This window comes from Lynx rufus, unplaced genomic scaffold (assembly GCF_022079265.1).
Source record: "Lynx rufus isolate CCGP_SWC_20201006 ecotype Redwood Valley unplaced genomic scaffold, mLynRuf1.p SCAF_9, whole genome shotgun sequence".
NCBI classification, from domain to species: Eukaryota; Metazoa; Chordata; class Mammalia; order Carnivora; family Felidae; genus Lynx; species Lynx rufus.
Genome location: NW_025814897.1, coordinates 26,032,277 through 26,052,377, shown reverse-complemented (window position 1 = coordinate 26,052,377; position 20,101 = coordinate 26,032,277). Strand labels below are relative to the sequence as shown.

Below are 20,101 nucleotides of genomic sequence, written 5' to 3'. Positions count from 1 at the left end.
TAGATACTATTGATTATTGAAATTCTATTGATTTTTCACCTTTAAAAATCTACTTTTAAAACACATTTATTGAGATAGAATGCATATACCATATAATTAAAGTATACAACTCACTGGTTTTTGGTATATTCACAGTGTGTGCAACCATTGCCACAGTCTAATTTTAGAACATTTTTATTAGTTCCAAAAGAAATCGTGTGCTCATTATCAATCATTCCCATTGCCTCCTCAACGTGTGAGCCCTCCCCTCCCTGACACTTCTGCCCCTAACCCTGGTAATCTACTTTCTGTCTCCAGGGATTTGCCTCTCCTGGAAATTTTGTATACATGGTATCATATACTATGCCATCTTTTGGGGACTGGCTTTTTTCACCTAGCATGTTTTCAAAGTCCATGTAAGGCATAGCATGTATCAGTACTTAATTGTTTTTATCATTAAATAATGTTCCAACCTATGGCTACATACCACATTTTATACATTTTTAATTTTGCATTTTAAATTTAATACTGCTGGGAGACTTCTGCCTGTGGGAAGATGGAATAGATAGTGGTGAGTTTTCTGTGTTTTTGTTTTTTAGCCATTTCAACCATTTTATACAATTCATTGGCATTAAGTGCATTCACATTGTTATGTAAAATCACCACTATCCATCTCCAGAAGCTTTCATCAACACAAACACAAATCCAGGATGGTTCAACATATCAAAATCAGTCAATGTAATATAGCACATTAACTGAATGAATGAAAAAAACACCCATGTGATCATCTCAGTTGATGCATAAAAAGCATTTGACAAATTTAGCCTCCTTTCGTGATAAAAACACTCAACAAACTAGGAACAGAAGGAAACTCTGACAGAATAAAGACCAACTATGAAAAACCCACAACTAACATACCCATGGTGAAAAACTGAAAGCGTTTCTCCTAACATCAAGAACAAGCATGTCTGCTCTCAACACTTCTGCTCAGTATGATTCAGAGCAATTAGGCAAGAGAAATAAAAGGCATCCAAGTTGGAAAGAAAGAAGTAAAATTATCTGTTTGCAAATGAAATGGTGTTATATGTAGAAAATCATAAAGATTCCATAAGAAAACTCTTAGTTCAGTATATAAAATATAAAATCATCAATCCCATATCAGTTGTATTTCTATACGCTAAAAGTGAATAATCTGCTAAAGGAAATTAAGAAAATAATTCCATTTACAGTAGCATCAAAATCAATAAAACACTTAAGAATACACTTAACAAGCTCTCTTATATACAGAGAGCTACGAAATGTTGCTTGAAAGAATATAAAGAAAGCCTAATAAATGTAAAGACATCCCTAGTTTGTGGGTTGGAATACTTAATGTTTTTAAGATGACAGTACTACCCAAAGTGATCTACATCTTCATAGTAATCCTATCAAAACCCCAATGGCATTTTTTTTGTAGAAATAGAAAAACCCATCTTAAAATTTATATGGAATTCTCAAGTGACTCAATATGCAGAACAGTCTTGAAGAAGAATGCAGTTGAAGAACTCACACTTCCTAATTTCAATCCTTACTGCAAATCTAAAGGAATCAAAACAGTGTGGTACTGGCATAAAGACAGACATACAGACCAATGGAATAGAATAGAGAAAGCTTCATTTTTACGGTCTATTGATTTTAAACAAGATCATCAAATCCATTCAGTGGAGGAAAGGACAGCGTTTTCAGAAACAGTGCTGGTAAAACTAGATATCTACATGCAAAAGAATGAAGTTGGACTCTTTACCTTATGAGCTTAAAATGAATCTAAGACCTAAATGAGAATGAAAACTTTAAAACTTACAAGAAAACATACAGGAAAATCTTTATGACATTGAATTTGGCAATTATTTCTTGGATATGACACCAAAACTAAGGCAAAAAAAAAACAACAACAACAACAAAAAACCCAGTAGATAAATTGTATTTCATCAAAAGTAGAAACTTGTACTTCAAAGGATATTATCAAGAGAATTAAAAGGTAACCCACGGAATGGGAGAAAACACTTGCAAATCTTGTATCTGATATGGGACTAATATCCAAAGTAAAGAACTCTTACAACTCAAAACAATAAAATGGACTAATTCACAAGTGGGCAAAGAACTTGAATAGACATTTCCCCAAAGAAGTTATACAGATGGCCTATAAGCATATGAAAAGAAGCTAATTTAACCGTTACTTAAAGTAGTGTATTGAAGTCTGTTATTACTGTAGAGCTGTTTTTTCCTTTGATTCTGTCAGTGTTTATATAATTTGGGGCTCTTTTACATGGTGCATACATATTTTTTCCAGCTTTATTGAGGTATGATTGACAAATATAAGTTGTATACACTTAAGGTGTATAATGTGATGTTTTGATATACGTATACATTGTGAAATGATTACCACAATCAAGCTAATTAACTATCCATCACTCCACATAGTTAATATTTTTTGGTATTGAGAACCCTTGAAATCTATTGCAAGCAAATTTCAAGTGTACAGTACATTATTTTTAACTGTAGTCACCGTGCTGTGCGTTAGTTCTCTAGAACTTACTTTACCCCTGGAAGTTTGTCCTTTTTCCCCTGCCCCTCAACATCTTGTAACTACAGCACAACTCTGTTTCTCTGAATTCAACTTTTTAAAAAATATTTATTTATATTAGAGAGAGAGCATGAGCATGAGCAGGGAGGGGCAGAGAGAGAGGGAAACACAGCTCCAGGCTCCGAGCTGTCAGCACAGAGCCTGACATAGAGCTCGAACTCACAAACTGTGAGATCATGACCTGAGCTGAAGTCAGATGCTTAACTGACTGAGCCACCCAGGTGTCCCTAGCTTTTTTAAAAAAAAAATTTTTTTTAGTATTTATTTTTGAGAGAGAGGGAAAGAGAGAGAGACAAAGCGTGAGCAGGGGAGGGGCAGAGAGAGAGGGAGACACAGAATCTGAAGCAGGCTCCAGGCTCTGAGCTGTCAGCACAGAGCCTTACGTGGGGCTCGAACTCACAAACTCTGAGGTCATGACCTGAGCCAAAGTCGGATGCTTGACTGACTGAGCCACCCAGGCGCCCCATCCTTTTTTTTTTTTTCCTAAAGATTTAAAGATTCTGCATATAAGTGACATCATGAAGTCTGTCTTTCTGTGTCAATAAGCCTGTATAACGTAATGTTCTCCAGGTTCATCCATGTTGTCACGAATTGCAAGATGTCCTTCTTTTTTATGGCTGCACAATATTTCATTGTGTGTAGTGTGTGAGTGCATGCACACGTGTATGTCTATGCATATACCACATTTTCTTTATCCAAGTGTAGATGTACCTTTAGGTGGTTTCCATATCTTGGCTACTGTGAAAATGCTGCAGTGAGTATGGCATGCCGGTATCTCTTTGAGATAATGATTTTATTTCCTTTGGATATATACACGAGTGGGATTGTTAAGTTATATGATAGCTCTATTTTTAATTTTTGAGGAACCCTCATACTTTCTGCCATAATTCTTGTACCAATTTACATACCCACAACTACTTTGCAATCAAAAGGTAAGAATTCATAAGAATACCTTTTCTCCACATTCTTTTGATTTTTTTATAATAGGTATCCTAACAGGTATGGACTGTATCTCATTGTGGCTTTGATTTTCATTTCCTGGATGATTAGAAATGTTGAGCATTTTTTCATATACCCATTTGCCATTTTCCTTTGGAAAAATTTTTATATATGATCTTTGCTTATTTTTTGATCAGGTTTTTTGTGTTGTTGTTGAGTTGTAGGAGTTCTTTATATGTTTTGGATAATAACTTCATATCAAATATGTGGTTTGCAAATATTTTCTCCCATTCTATATATTGCTTTTCATTTTGTTGATTGTATCTTTGCTGTACAACAACTTTTTAGTTTGACATAGTTCCAGTTGTTTATTTTTGCTTTTATTGCCTGTGCTTTTGATAAAGTCAAATTCAAAAAATTATTGCCAAGATCAATGCCAAGGAGTTTCTCCTGTTTTTTTACATGAGTTTTGGGTTTCAAGTCTTATGTTTTAGCCTTTAATCCATTTTGAGTTGGTTTTTGTGTGTGCTATAAGGATCCAATTTTATTCCTTTGCAGGTAGATACCCAGTTTTCCTATAATTTATTGAAGAGACCATCCTTTTCTGATTGTGTACTTTTGGTACATTTGTTGAAAATTGGTTGACTATATGTGCATGGGTCAATTTCGAGGCTCTTGATTCATTTCTGTTGGTCCCGATTTAGCTCCAGTATCTGCTTTTATGCCGGTACTGTATTTCTTTGATTACCATAGTTTTGTCATACAGTTTGAAATCAGGAAGTGTGATGCCTCTAGCTCTGCTTTTGTTGCTCAAGATTGTTGGGGCGCCTGGGTGGCGCAGTCGGTTAAGCGTCCAACTTCAGCCAGGTCACGATCTCGCGGTCTGGGAGTTCGAGCCCCGCGTCAGGCTCTGGGCTGATGGCTCAGAGCCTGGAGCCTGTTTCCGATTCTGTGTCTCCTTCTCTCTCTGCCCCTCCCCCGTTCATGCTCTGTCTCTCTCTGTCCCAAAAATAAATAAACGTTGAAAAAAAAATTAAAAAAAAAAAAGATTGTTTTAGCTATTCTGGGTCTTTTGTGGTTGTATGTAAATTTTACAAATTTTATTTTATGTCTGTGAAAAATGCCCCTGGAATATTGATAGCAACTGGATATAACTTGTAGATTACTTTGGGTAGAATGGACACTTTAACAATATCAATTCTTTACATTTAATTGTATCTTCAGTTTCTTTCAGCAATGTGTTACAGTTTTCTATGTGCAGATCTTTCACCTCCTTTGTGAAATTTATTGCTAGGTATTTTACTCTTTTTTGATGCTATTGTAAATGGAATTAAAAAATTTTTTCGCATATTTCACTATTAACATATTGAATTGCAACCAATTTTTGTGTGTCAATTTGGTATCCTGCAACTTTACTGAATTCATTTATTAGTTTCAATATTTTTTGGTAGAGTTTATGGTTTTTTCTTAAAGTATAAGATCATGTCATCTGCAAACAGTTTTATTTTTTCCTTTCTGATTTCAATGCCTTTTATTTCTTTTTCTGGCCTAATTGCTCTGGCTAGGACTTCCAGTACTATGATGAATGGAATTCGCAAGAGGGGTTCTCCTGTCTAGTTTCTCATCCTAGAGGAAAGGCTTTCAGCTTTTCATTGTTGAGTATGATGTTAGCTGTGGGTTTTTCACATATGGCTTTCATTATTGAGGTACATTCCTTCTGTGTTTAATTTGTTGAGCATCTTTATCATAAAAGGATGTTGGATTCTTTTTCAAATACTTCTTATGCCTCTGTTGAGTTGATCAAGTGCTTTTCTCTTTCCTCCCATTAATGTAGTATATCACATTTATTGATTGTGTATGTTGAACTCTCCTTGAATGCCAGGGAGAAATCCCTCTTGATCATGGCCTTTTAATGTGCTGTTGAATTTGGTTTGCTAGTATTTTGTTCAGAAATTTTATATGCATGTTCATCGGGGATATTGGTGTATAACTTACTTTTCTTATAATGTCCCTATCTGGCTTTTGATATCAGGATGTAATGGTTACCTTCATAAAATAAATTTGGGAGTATTCCCTCTTCTTCAGTTTTATGGAAGAGTTTGAGTAGGGTTGGTGTTAATTCTGCTTTAAATGTTTGACAGAATTCACCATTGATGTCATTAGGCCCCGGTCCTTTCTTTGTTAGAAGGTTTTTGGTTATGGATTGAATCTCCTTGTTATCAGTCTATTAAAATTTTTTTCTTCACAGTTCAGTCTTGGTAGGCATAGGTTTCTAAGAGTTTATTCATATCTTCTAGGTTATCCAATTTGTTGACATATTGTTGGTAGGAGTTTCTTGGGATTCTTTGTATTTCTGTGCTGTCAGTTATAATGTCTCTTTCATATGTAATTTTATGTGAGTCTTCTCTTCTTTTCATAGTCTAGCTAAAAGTTTTTCAATTTTGTTTATCTTTTCAAAAAACCACGTCTTAGTTTTATTGATCTTTTTTTTTAAATGTTTATTTTTGACAGAGAGAGAGAGAGAGAGGGAGGGAGAGAGGGAGACAGAGGATTCAAGCAGGCTCCATGCTGTCAGCACAGAGCCTGATGCAGGGCTCAGACTCACAAACTGTGAGCTCATGACCCAAGCCGAAGTCAGATATTTAACCAACTAAGCCACCTAGGTGCCCCATTTTGTTGATCTTTTATGTTGTTTTTCTTTTATTCTGTTTTTCTTTTCATTTATTTCTATTTCATTTGTTTTTTGAGTTTTATTATTTATTTCTGTTAACTTTGGGCTTAGTGTTTTCATCTTTTTCTAGTTCCTTGAAGTGTGAAGATAGGCTGTTTATTTGAGATCTTCTTTTTCTTAATATGGGCATTTATCACTATAAGCTTCTCTCAGAACAATTTTTGTTGCATCTCACAAGTTTTGTTATATTGTACTTCCATTTTGTTTTTCTCAAGATATTTTTTTGACTTCATTTTTTATTTCTTTTGACACCTGTTGGTTGTTCAGGAGAATATTATTTACACATATTTGTGAATTTTTCAGTTTGCTTGCTGTTATTGATTTTTAATTTCATAACAATTGGAAAAGATACTTGGCATGATTTCAGTCTTCTTAAATTTCCAAAGACATATTTTGTGATATAACGTGCGATCTGTCCCGGAGAATGTTTCATGTGCATTTTTAGGAATAACACGTATTCTACTGCTGTTGGATGGAGTATTTTGAATATGTCTGTTAGGTCTTTTTTCTTTTAAAATATAGTTTAAGTCTATTGTCTCCATACTGATTTTCTGTCTGGATGATCTGTCCATGTTGAGTGTCAGATATTAACATCCCTCACTATTGTTGTATTGCTCTTTACTCTTCCTTTTTTTTCTATAAATATTTGCTTAATATATTTAAGAGCTCTAGTGTTGAGTACATAAATATTTACACTTGTTATATCTACTTCATGAATTGACCCCTTTGTCTTTATTTAATGACCTTTGTGTGTAACACTTATTTTAAAGTTTATTTTGAGAGAGAGCATGAGAGAGTATGTGAGTGGGGAGGGGCAGAGAGAGAGGAAAGAGAAAATCCCACACAAGCTCTGTGCTGTTAGCCCACATGGAGTTTGATCTCACAAACCGTGAGATTATGACCTAAGCTGAAATCCAGAGTTACACGCTTCACAGACTGAGCCACCCAGGCGCCTCTTCTGTGACACTTTTTGACTAAAGTTTGGTTTACTTGGTGTGACATAAGTGTAGTCATCCCTCTTGTCTTTTGGTTTCCATTTGCAAGAAGTATTTTTTCCCTAATCCTTCACTTTTAGTTTATAAATCTCTTCAATTTTAGTCCTTAAAGCTAAAATGAATCTCTTTTAGGCACATTGTAGTTGAATCTCACTTTATATCCATTTACCTACTATCTGTTAGTCTACTGGGAAATTTAATCCATTTGCATGTAGAATAATCACAGATAGAAGCTGAGAAGATGGTACAGTAGGAGGATTCTAGGCCCACCTTGTGCCCCAGATCCCACTTGATAACACTCACATCAGTGTAAACAATCCAGAAAACAGCTTGAAGACTGGCAGAATAAACATCACAACTTAAGGTAGAGAAGGGGCCACACTGAAGAGGGTAAGAAGGGTGGGGAGCTAAACAGACCTGCAGGCCATCTGTGGGAGAATGGGATCTGTGGATGCAGAGAAGGGACAGAAACAGACTCTCACAGTGAGGAGCCTGCGTGGGGAAGCCAAATCCTCATAACATTTGGCTTTGAAAACTAGAGGGGCTGAATTTTGTGAGTTCTTACAGATAGCAGGACTTAAAGCTCTGGGAGAGCTGCAGGGCAATAGGAATTGAGTCCCTGCCCTTAAGAGACAAGCACAACAAAAAGCCAGGAGAGATACAGCATAGAAACAGTAGTTTGCAAAACACCTGGGGCATATGGGAGAGTTATTTACTAATATCAGCCTGTGCCATAGACAGAGACGGCTGGGAGACTCCTCCAGAAACAAAGGATCTGGTAGGTGCCATTTCACTCCTCTTCCCCCAAGGTAAATACACTGGCCACCTTCAAGAAACAGCAAACACTTGCTACCTACACCCCCCTGCCCTTTGGTGAATCTGCCCTTTCCAGTCATGCTTGATTCAGTCCCACTGCTGTGGGTTCCCTCCCCAATAAGACCAGTGCATATCTTGCTAACACTGTGTCTTTAACCTGTATGCTTTATAGGGCCTTGGTTTATATGGTGGCAGAAGTGATGGTAGGCCCCTTCCCGCAGAAGAATGGGTGCCTGTTGTTAAAATTGTGAACCCCACGTTAACTCTGTGATCCCCCCAGCTGGCCTTGGTTTGGCACTGGCAGCAGGTCTCATTTTACAAGCAGATTGGCAGGCATCTTGTTAAAACTACATACTCTGCCTGGCCACCAGGTCCAGGCAGTCAACATGTGCCCTCTTGCTGGGACACAAACCTTTTGGGCTCTGTACGATTAGTCCTCTCTAATACACTCTTTGCAAGAGCCCAGTCAAACTGGGGCCATAAGTCTGGCAGGGTGCAAGCAGTCCCAACATGGGGCAGCACCACACCAAAGTAGCTCCTCTCCTTGGGAGTCATACTGTGGCCCCAGCAGTGGGCTGGCTGCAGACAGTTGGTCTGATTCAGGGCCCACCCAGCAACAAAGCATCTCAGGGGACAAGATAGGGGTGTGCAACAGTTTGGTACTGTATGTCTGGCAAATGCCTGGTTTGACTAAACTCAAGCCCAAGGTGTCCCCAGACTGGTCCACTGATATCGATAGCAAACACTGCCCACAACAGGCAAAGAGAGCCACAGCTGATGACTGGACTGAAGGAAAAAGGGCCTCAGCCACAACAGCAGGGTGCACGCAACACAAATAGGAGACACCTTTCCAGTAAACATGGAACACTGCACTGCAGGGCACTAGGGGATCTCTTCTTCGTGAGGCCATCACTTTCAGGAGCAGGAGATGTAGCTGACTTTTTAAATTTTTTTTTATTTTGTTTATTTTATTTTTGAGAGAGAGAGCATGAGAGGGGGAGGGGCAGAGAGAGACAGAATCTGAAGCAGGCTCCAGGCTCTGAGCTGTCAGCACACAGCCTGATGTGAGGCTTGAACTCGTCAACTGCGAGATCATGACCTGAGCTGAAGTCGGACTTCGACTGACTGAGCCATCTAGGCACCCTGTAGCTGACTTTTCTGACACACAGAAACAGACACAGAGAGTTAGACAAAACGAGACAGAGATGTCCCAAATGAAACAATAGGACAAAACTACAGCAGAGGATATAAGTGAAATGGAGATAAGTAATGTGCCTGATAGAGAATTTAAAACAACAGTCATAAAGGTATTTACTGGACTTGAGAAAAGAGTGGAGGACATCAGTGAGACTCTTAACAAAGACATAAAAAAAAAAAACAGAGATGAAAAACACAATAAATGAAATTAAAAATACACCAGATGGAATAAATGGCAGACTAGAGGAAGCAAAAAAATGAATCAGTGACCGGGGGACAGAGTAATGGAAAGTAATCAAGCTGAACAGGTGAGAGAAAGTAAAATTATGCAAAATGAGAATACACTTAGGGAACTCCATGACTCCAACAAACAAAATAACATTTATGTTATAGGAATCCTAGAAGAAGAGAGAAAAGTGGGCAGAAAATTTATTTGATAATGTAATAGCTGAAAACTTCTTGAATCTGGGGAAGGAAACAGAAATCCAGATCCAGGAGGCACAGAGATCCCCCAACAGAATTAACCCAAGGAAGTCCACACCAAAACACATAATAATTAAAATGGCAAAAAGGAGTGATGTAGAGAGAATTTTAAAAGCAGCAAGAGAAAAGAAGATCAGTACATACAAGGGAAACTCCGTAAGGCTATCAGTGGATTTTTTTAGCAGCAACTTTGCAGGCTAGCAAGGGAGTGGCATGATATATTCAAAGTGCTGGAAGCAAAAAGCCTGCAGCCAAGAATACTGTATCCTGCAGGGCTGTCTATTCAGAATAGAAGGAGAAGATAAGTTTGCCAGGCAAGCAAAAGTTAGAGGAATTTATGACCATTAACCCAACCCTACAAGAAACATTGAAAGGGGACTCTTTGAGTGGAAAGGAAAGACCATAAGTAAGAGTAAGAAAAGTGGGAAGCACAAAAGCAGTAAAAAGAAATATGTACGTAAAAATCAGTCAAGCGATTCACAAAATAAAAGGATGTAAAGTATAACACCATATACCAAAAACATGAAGGTTGGGGGGTGGAAGAGAAGTAAAGAATAAGTTCAAACTGAAGTGACCATCAACTTAATATAGACTGCTGTATGCAGAAGGTGTTATATACAAACCTCATAGAAACCACAAACCAAAAACCAGTAATAGATATGCAAAAAACAAAGAGAAAGGAATCCAAGTATATCACAAAAGAAAGCCAGCAAACTATGAGAGAAGAGAGCAATAGAAGAAAAGATCAGAGAAGAACTACAAAAACCACAAAACAAGTAACAAATAGCAATAAATACACACCTATCAGTAATTACTTTATAAGTAAATGAACAAAATGCTTCAATCAACAGACACAGGGTGATGGAATGGATAAACAAAACAAAACAAAACAAAACAAGACCTATTTATATGCTGCCTCCAAGAGACTCATTTTAGACCTAAAGATACATGCAAATTGAAAGTGAAGGGATGGAGAAACATTTATTATGCAAATGATGTGATAGTGAAAAGAACAGAAAGCCAGGATAGCAATACTTTTATTGGACAAAATAGACTTTAAAACAAAGACTGTAACAGACAAAGAAGGACACCAAATAATAATTAAAGGGAACCATCCAGTAAGAAGATATAACAATTATAAATATTTCTGCACCCACTTTGGAAGCACACAAATCATAACACAGTTAGTAACCAACATAAAGGAAGTAGTTGATAGTAATACAGTAATAGTGGGGGTCTTTATCACTACATTTACAACAATGGACAGATGATCCAAATAAAAAAAATCAATAAGGAAACAGTGTTTTTTAATGACACACTGTACCATATGGACTTAACAGATATGTTCAGAACATTCCATCCTAAAACAACAAAATATACATTCTTTTCAAGTGTACACAGAACAGTCTCCAGAATAGATCACATATTAAACTACAAAACAAGTCTCAACAAATTCAAAAAGATCAAAGTCATACATGGATGTTTTTTGACTACACTGCTATGAAACTAGAAATCAACCACAAGAAAAAATATGGAAAGAGCACAGAAACATAGGGTTTAAATAATATACTACTAAACAATAAATAGGTCAACCAAGAAATCAAAGAGGAAATAAAAAATTACATATAGAGAAATGAAAATGAAAATGCAAAGGTCCAAAATTCCTTTGGGATGCAGGAAAAGCTGTTCTAAGAGGGAAGTTTATAGCAATACAGGTCTACCTCAAGAAGCAAGAAAAGTCTCAAATAAAAAACCTAACCTTACACCTTCACAAACTAGGAATAGAAGAAACAAAACCCCAAACCAGCAGAAGGAAGGAAATAATAAAGAGTAGAGCAGAAATAAATGATATAGAAACTAAAAAACAAAAAACAATAGAGCAATGAAAACAGGAGTTGATTCTTTGAAAAGATCAATAAAATCAATCTAGCCAGACTCATCAAAAATAGAGAGGACTCAAAGTCACAATTGAAAGATAACAACTGACGCTACAGAAATCAAACAGTTGTAAGAGAATATTATGAAAAAGTATAAGCCAACAAATAGGACAACCTAGAAATGGGTAAATTCCTAGAAACATACAACCTACCAAACTGAAGCAGGAAGAAATAGAAAATTTGAACAGAATACCAGCAATGAAATTGAATCCATAATCACACAACTACCAATGAACAAAGTCCAGGACCAGACTGCTTCACATAATTCTGTCAAACATTTAAAGAAGAGTGAATACCTATTTTTCTCAAGCTTTTCCAAAAAATGAAAGAGGAAGGAAATCTTCCAAATTCCTATGAAGCCAGCATTACCCTGATACCAAAACCAGATAAAAGCACCACAAAAAAGGGAACTACAGGCCAATAGCTCTGATGAATATAGATACAAAAATTCTCACCAAAATATTAGCAAACTGAGCCCAACAATACATTAAAAAAAGATCATTCACCACAATCAAGTGCGATTTATTCCTGGGATGCAAATCAATTCCTGGGTTCAGTATTTGCAAATCAATCAGCTTGATACATCACATCAATAAGGTAAAGGATAAAAACCTTATGATCATTTCCATTGGTACAGAAAAAGCATCTGACAGAGTACAATATCCATTCATGATAAAAGCCCTCAACAAAGTAGGTTTAGAGGGAACATATGTCTAATAATAAAGGCCATATATGAAAAACCCACACATCTTCAATGGAGAAAAACAGAACTTTTCCTTTAAGGAACAAGACAGGGATGTCCATTTTCACCCCTTTTATTCAACATGGTACTGGAAGTCCTAGCCACAGCAATGAGACAACAACAACAACAACAACAACAACAACAACAACAACAAAATAAAAGGCATCCATTTTGTTAAGGAAGAAGTAAAACTTTCACTTTTTGCAGATGACATGATACTATATATAGAAAACCTGAAAGACTCCAAAAAATTCGTAGAACTGATAAATGAGTCCAGTTAAGTCGCAGGATACAAAATCAATGTAGAGCAATCTGTTGGATTTCTATATACTAATAATGAAGCAACAGAAAGAGAAATTAAGAAAACAATCCCATTTATACTTGCACCAAAAATATTAAACTACCTAGGAGTAAGCTTTACCAAGGAGGTGAAAGACCTGTACTCTGAAAACTATAAAACATAGATGAAAGAAATTGATGACAAAACAAAGAAATGGAAAGACATTCCATGCTCATATATTGGAAGAAAAAATATGGTTAAAATGTCTGTACTATCCCCAACAGTCTACACAAAACATTTTAATTCAGTCCCTATCAAAATGCCAGCAGCATTTTTCACAGAACTAGAACAATTAAAAAATTTGGAACCACAAAAGACTCCCGAATAGCCAAAGCAGTCTTATAAAAGAAAAACAAAACTGGAGAATCACAATTCCAGACTTCAAGCTGTAGTAATCAAAAAAGTATGGTACTGGTACAAAAAGAGACACATAGATCAATGGAGCAGAGTAGAAAGCTCAGAAATAAGCCCACAATTATATGGTCAATTAATCTTTGATGAAGAAGGCTAACTAGGCAATGGGAGAAAAATAAAGTCTCTTCAACAAATGATGTTGGGAAAACTGGACAGCTACATGGAAAAGAATGAAACTGGAACGTGTTATTTCACTATACAGAAAAACAAACTCAGAATGAATTCAGGACCTAAATGTGAGACCTGAAACCATAAAAATCCCTGAAGAGAGCACAGGTAGTAATTTCTCTGACATCAGCTATAACAACATCTTTTTTGATATGTTTCTGGAGGCAAGGGAAACAAAATAAAAAAGAAGCTATTGGGACTATATCAAAATAAGCTTTTTGCACAACAAAGGAAACAACCAACAAAACTAAAAGACAACCTACTGAAGGTATTTGCAAATTACATATCCAGTCAAGTGTTAGTATCCAAAATATATGAGAACTTATAGAACTGAACACCAAAAACAAAACCAACCAACCAACCAAACAAAACCACACCAGTTAATCCAGTTAAAAATGGGCAGAAGACACGAACAAAGATTTCTCCAAAGAAGACATCCAGAGGGTCAACAGACACATGGAAAGATGCTCAACACTGCTCATCAACAAGAAATGCAAATCAAAAACCACAATAAGATAATCACCACACACCTGTCAGAATGGCTAAAATCAAAAACTGAAGAGACAGGTGTTAGTAAAGATGTGGAGGAAGAGGAACCTTTGTGTACTGTTGGTGGGAATACAAACTGGTACGGCTGTTGTAGAACACTGTGTGGAGGTTCCTCAATAAATTAAAAATAGGACTACCCTAGGATCCAGTAATCACAGCACTGGGTATTTATCCAAAGAATACAAAGACACTAATTTGAAGTGATACATGCGCTCCTGTATTTATTGCAGTATTATTTACCCTTGATCTTAGCCAAAGGCTGAGAAGCGATATTGCAGCATTATTTACAATAGCCAAATTATGGAAGCAGCGTGTATCCATTAATAGATGAATGGATAAAAAAGAAGTGGTATATATATACAAGAGAATATTATTCAACCATCAAAAGGATGGAATCTTGCCATTTGCAATATCATGGATTATTGTATAATGCTAGAGAATATAAGGCTACCCAAAATAAGCCAGTCATAGAAGAACAAATACCATGTGATTTCACTCATATGTGGAACTTAAGAAACAAAAAACAAATGAGGAGGAAAAAGAAAAAAGGAGACAAAGCAAAAAAATGAGCTTTTAATTTAAGGGAAGAAACTGATGGTTACCAGAAGTGAGGTCAGGGTGGGTGGGTGAAGTAGGCGAAGGGGATTAAGAGAAGGGAATTTATGAGTCCTGAATAATACATGGAGTTATCAAACCACTGTATTGTATACCTGAAACTAAAATAACAATTTATGTTTATTGGAATTAAAAAACAAATTGTATGGGTGAGACCCCAACCAGGCAAAACTGATAACTGTGGCCCCTGGGCTGACCTGCATTTTGGCTCTGTAGATGGGCAGAGCTCCTGGTGGGGCTTTCTTACCAGGCAAGGTTGCCAGCAGGGGCATGGTGCCATGGTGTCATGGTACCAGTATCCATTGGCTGGTTGCTCTGTGTCGCACCCCCCTTTTTTGTTACTAAGTGACCCTAGGTGGTCTCCCTCTGCCAATTCCTTCAGTTCCCTGTGAGGAAAAACAGGAATGGGCCTCCTGAAGATCACGTCTGAGCATTGGGGAAGTTGGATATCTCTAATGGGCTCTTTTCTCCCAAAGGAAGGTCACAGTCCTAGGGAATCCTTTCAGTGTGGTGCTATGCTGGCCTGGGAAAGGGGTGATAGTCATCATGAAACCACTCCTCTTTACCTTCTGATGTGACTTTCTTAATTTTTGTGGTCTAAGTTTTGTGTTGACCTCATCTCCCAAGTTCTGGGATTTTCAGAAAGGTATTCTTGTGTGTTGATAGTTGCTAATGCCTGTTTTTGTGTGGGGGTCTAGAGTCTGGGCTCTCCTGTTCTTCCTTCCATCTTCCTTTTTAATTTTTTTTTTTTTTGAGACAGAATATGCACTTGGCAAGCAGGCATGGGAGGGGCAGAAGGAGAAGGAGAGAGAGAATCTTAAGCAGGCTCCATTCCCAGTGTGGAGCCTGATGCAGGGTTGGATCTCACGACTGTGAGGTCATGACCTAAGCCGAAATCAAGACTCAGACAGTCAACCGACTAAGCCACCCAGGTGCCTCATCCTATTCTTCCATCTTCTTTATCTATTTTTTAATGTTTATTTATTTTGGGGGAGAGAGAGAGACATAGCACATGAGTGGGAGAGGGGCAGAAAGAGAGGAGAGAGAGAGAATCCCAAGCAGGCTCCACACTGTCACTGTTAAGCTTGATGCGGGGCTTGAACTCACAAACTGCGAGATCATGACCTGAGCCAAAACCAAGAGTCAGATGCTTAAGCGACTGAACCACCCAGGTGCCCCTTAGATTGTTTTTTTATATTTATTTTTGAGAGAAAGAGAGCGAGCCTGAGCACGAGTGGGGGAGGGGCAGAGAGAGAAGGCGGCAGAGCATCTGAAGTGGGCTTTGTGCTGACAGCAGAGAGCCCGATGGGGACTTGAACTCCCCAACCATAAGATTATGACCTGAGCGGAACTTGAATGCTTAACTGATTGAGCTGCCCAGGAGCCCCATATTCTTCCTTTTTCCTGATATGACTTCTATAATCTCTTTATGTCTTTCTCTTTTTCCTTCTGGGATTTTCATAATGCATGTGTTGGTCTTCTCGAAGGTGTCCTACTGGTTCCTGAGTAACATTTCACCTTTTTAAAAAAAATGTTCATTTATTACAGGGGAGGGGTAGAGAGAGAGGGACAGAGGATACAAAGTGGGCTCTGTGCTGACAGCAGCGAGCCTGGTGCGGGGCTCAAACTCAAGAATGGTGAGATTATGACCTGAGCCAAAGTCAGATACTTAACTGACTGAGTCCACCAGGTGCCCTACATTTCACTTTTTAAAAACTTTTTCTTTCTGTTCTTTGGACTGTATATAGGTTTATGCTGCTTTCTGAAACTTTTCGTTTTACCACTTTGCTTTGATGAAGACCTACATTAGTAGAGTAATGGCTTTTTTTCATAAAAGTGAAAACCCTTTTTGGATTTCTTTCAGTTAGCAAAACCAGGTACCAATTAACAGAGGTCTTTCGTAAAAGTAAGGTGGTGTAATGTAGACTTTTGAAAGGCAGGGGATACTCTTTGTTTTATACCATTTTGGCTTTTAAAAGGTTTCAAAGGCTCTTTCTCAAAAATAAATAAACATTAAAAGATTAAAAAAAAAGGTGGGGGGTGCCCGTGTATGGCTCAGTTGGTTAAGCGTAGGACTTTGGCTCAGGTCATGATTTCACGGTTTGTGAGTTCGAGCCCTGTGTCTCAGCTGTGCTGACAGCTCAGAGCCTGGAGCCTGTTTCGGATTCTGTGTCTCCCTCTCTCTCTGCCCCTCCCCTGCTCGTGCTCTGTGTCTCTCTCAAAAGTAAATAAACATTAAAAAAAAATTTAAAGGTTAAAGGAATGCTCTACTTTTTGGATAGTGGGGGAAACCTGTGTTTTGACTTATTCTGTCTTTCAGTAAGCTGATTTTTCTTGCTCAAATCTGCTCTTGATCCCTTTAGTGCATTTTTTAGTTTTAGTTAGTATTTAGATCCCTTTAGTTAGAATTTTTAGCCATTCCCCAGATTCGTTTTTTGTTCCCTTTTTTACTTTCTGTTCCTTCTTGATATTTTCATTTATTTATAAATTGTTTTTCAGGTTTCCTTTAGTTCTTTGTGGTTTCTTTGACTTCTTTGAGTGCGTTTCGTGTGGTACATTTAATATGTGTTAAGTCCTATATCTGGACTTCTCAGGGATAGCTTCTATTGGTTTTTTTTTTTTTTTTCATGTCAATGACTCATGCCTTCTGGTTTCTTTGTATATCTTGTGATTTTGTTGTTGTATACTGGACATTGGATATTATAATGTGGTAACCCTGGGAACTGGATTCTATCCCTCACCACAGGTTTGCTGTTTTTCATACTGAGGGCTGCAGTCTATGTTTTTAGTGACTTTAACAGACTATTTTTGAAAAGATCGTGTTCCATGTCATATGTGCTCACTGAAGTCTTTCTTCTTTTACTTGTGTTCAGGTAGTATTTTGTCAGGGAATTCCCTGAAAGCCAAGAACTAAAAATAAAAAATAAAATAAAGAAAAAGCCACTTCCTCCAGTCTTTGCATACTTCCTTTGTGTTGGGGCACTCATTCAGCAATGAACCGGGCTTTTTACAGCTCTGACAGCCTGGAGAGTAGAGGTGAAAGCTTAGGTCTTCTCCCGTCTTTCGTGCATGTGTCCCAGCCTGAACATGTTCATGGGTTTCTAGAGTGCTCTCGTTTCCCAAGGAGCCTCTCTCCTCAGCTCTTTCTCCTGGGCTTTAAACTGACTATAATCTTTTGCTTCATATGACTGAAGACTTTTAGTTTATTTTACAATATCTTAGCAACGCTGCTTTTTTAAATCCCTGAATGAGTTCCAAGTTAGGTGAAAAAGAGATGTGTGCCGTGTGTCGGTTCTTCATGCGGCTGCCAGACAGATTAGAAGGGACATGCAGTCGTTTGTCAATGATGTCTCTCCTTCTGGACCCAGGGAAAGGGGGTCCTGTACTTGGGGCCAGGACTGCTATCCACAGGAGTGCTGCCAAGATGGGGAGGAGTGGAACGAGGGTGGGTGAAAATGCCACAGAGTTTTTAAGTTGGCTTTTTCTTGATTCAGCGTTCTCATGGTGATTGTAAACCTTTACTGTATTCTAGCATACTGCGAAAGTTGGTTGGGAGAGTTTTTGCTTGTTTGTTCATGTTTCTGTGAAGGGACTGGGATTTGCAGTTGCCTACTCTGCCATTTTACTGACATCATTGGGCCATCTGTCTTTGCTGTTCGTTCCTCCACATCCATCTTTTTGCTTTTTGGAGGAAGTTTCTTCTCTTCTTCCTGACCCTCTCCTCCCCCCAGTTCTGTTTAGGAAGATTGATTTTATTTCTAGTCTTTACTTATTTTATAGTTACTGACATTTTAATTTATTTTTATTTTTAATTTTTTTTTTAAGTTTATTTCCAGAGAGAGAGAGTGAGCATGAGTGGACGAGGGGCAGAGAGAGAGGGAGAAAGACAATCCCAAGCAGGCTCTGTCCTGTCAGTGTGGAGCCCAACATGGGGCTCGATCCCAGGAATCGTGAGATCATGACCTGAGCTGAAATCAAGAGTCAGACGTTTAACTGACTGAGCCACCCAGGCGCCCCTGTAGTTGCTGTCATTTTAAAGTTTTATATTCTCCCTTACGGTTTGGATGTTTAGAAATCTTGTGTGTTTTTTTCCCATTGTGGGGAAAGTGAAAATTGATGAGATATCTGACGATCTATTTATGCTTTACTGCTAAGCCACCAGTTTTCTGACCTAAGGGAGAGCATGCGCTCATTCTCTGTCTCGGTCTTGAGTGCCTCAGAGGGCCCTCTGCACTTTTCTTGCCCTGTCCTGTCTACACTGGTTAGCTGCCGTGTGCTCGGGGAGACTTCACACACTGCACACGTTCATCTCTCTCCGTTCTCCTGGTTTATCTGTCTCTGTTCTCCTGCTCTTGCCTGAGCTGTTGGTGCATTGACCCTGTCTATATACCTGGGGAGGGGGGTGGGTATTGACTCTCTGTTACAAGGTTTTCGTTGGAATTTTAGTTCATAAACTCTAGTCCATATGCGGTCTTCATGGTTTGGCTGGTTTCTGCTTAACCCTGTCTAATGCAGGTTCTTTATCCTCCTGCATCTTTACCAGGCTTCTGAGCACGTCCATGAGTCTGAGCACGTCCATGAGTCTCTTCTGTCCCATGAATGTCTTGTCACTTTCTACAGCTTAGTTCATTTAGGTTTTTTCTCACCCTTAATCCTTTTTTTTAAAGTATGATTTTGTAGTGAATCTGCCTTATTTTGACTGGTGTGAGAATAATCATTATCCTGCGAACTTCTACTTAAGACCAGAATGTTTTTTTTAATACCTCAGTGATCCTGCTTTCAAAAATAGAGACTATGTCTTCATATTTTATTTTTATAATATTAGCTATAATGATAGGTAACATTAAGTACTTACTGAGTACCAGGCGTCTTGGTGAACACTTTCTGTGCATTATCTCATTTGATCCTCACAAACTTGAGAATAAGCATTATTATTTCATTCCCATTTTCCTGATGTGAGATTATATGGGTTGCTCAATATTGTACAGCTAGCTAGTGACACTTTTGAACTCAGGGCTGTGTGTCTCTGGAGCAGAGTTTGTAAACGTAATATAAATGTGAGAAGAGAGTTGTATGTGAAAAAAGTCACAAAGCAAGTGGCATGATGAATGACAGTGAACATTCAGCCTAAACACTGGGGAACAAATGAAGAACAATTAATTCTGTGGCAAAGTCTTCTGGAGAATACATGCCTCCTTTAAAGGGTTTGGTCACTTTTCCGTTCCAGCCGGTTGTTGCTCATATGAGAATATGGGTCCGATATTTCAGATTTTCTGATTTTTCAAAGAAGTCAAAATGTGTATTTTTCCTATTGAAACCACCCCATTTCTAAATTTGAGCTGCTGGTTTAAAAAGAAGTAAAATCCAATGTACAGACATACATAATTCTGAAGTGACATGTGTCTGCAGGCCCGGACTATTCTCTGGGAAGTCAGTTTCCAGTCTGTGTAATAAAGCCTGAGCCCTCTCTAACCACTTGGGCATGCTGTCTCTCAGTGCCTGCCTTACTGCCTTCCTTTCACATATGTGCTAAATAAGGAGGTGAAGATCTACTCATGAATGAATGTATTTTA

At 38.0% G+C, this 20,101-nt stretch overlaps 1 protein-coding gene across 1 annotated transcript in view; it reads left to right on the top strand.

The window, feature by feature from the left end:
* The window catches only part of ARHGAP32 (Rho GTPase activating protein 32), a 186,880-nt gene that overhangs the window by 49,808 nt on the left and 116,971 nt on the right, over nucleotides 1-20,101 (top strand). The window lies entirely within an intron of this gene.